The sequence below is a fragment of the Centruroides sculpturatus genome, unplaced genomic scaffold (assembly GCF_000671375.1).
Source record: "Centruroides sculpturatus isolate CEXI.00-Female unplaced genomic scaffold, Cexi_2.0 scaffold2, whole genome shotgun sequence".
Taxonomy (NCBI): Eukaryota; Metazoa; Arthropoda; class Arachnida; order Scorpiones; family Buthidae; genus Centruroides; species Centruroides sculpturatus.
Window position 1 is genome coordinate 2058436 of NW_019384369.1, and position 618 is coordinate 2059053.

General features: G+C 42.6%; 1 non-coding gene across 1 annotated transcript; it reads right to left on the reverse strand.

Annotated features, from left to right (window-relative positions):
• Positions 1-265: 265 nt before the first annotated feature.
• On the reverse strand, positions 266-338 carry Trnak-uuu. The gene has a single exon. It is a non-coding gene; the product is annotated as a tRNA-Lys (tRNA).
• Positions 339-618: the final 280 nt, after the last annotated feature.

The following is a 618-nucleotide window of genomic DNA, read 5'->3' on the forward strand; positions in this document are numbered from 1 at the left end:
AGAATCGTGGATAATGATAGTCGTCGAGAGAAAACCTACATGTAAAATCAACGCACATACATAGTCTATCAAATAAATTTGCTATTTGCTCTGCCTACATGCGATATCCAAGTCATCATCGTTGCAAATTTGCATTTGCGAGTTTCCAATGAAACACGTCTTCTTCACGTATCTAGTTAGGTGCGAATTCTTGTCTTTGTAAAACGAAATTCAGTTCTAGCAATTCGCAAACACGATCAGCAAAACGAAGAAAAAATAAGCAGAACGCCCGAACAGGGACTCGAACCCTGGACCGTTAGGTTAAAAGCCTAACGCTCCACCGACTGAGCTATCCGGGCTGTGGTGTGTCAGTTTTGCTCCCCGCCTGATAACGCAATCAAGAATCATGGTCGACAAGAATACTTCGCTTTAAAAAGTTTTACCCATTGAATTATCGACTTCAGCATGCAATTAGGCATTGCCGCCTACTTCTACAGGCGACCACTTTTCCTGTCTGGCATTTTCCACTGAATTATACTGCAAACAAAGTCTGTCACCCAATCGGTGAGCGTTGTACCTCATGCGGTTGCGACAAAGCCCGAGAAAAAGAAATTACTTTGGCACATTTCGAGTTATGAA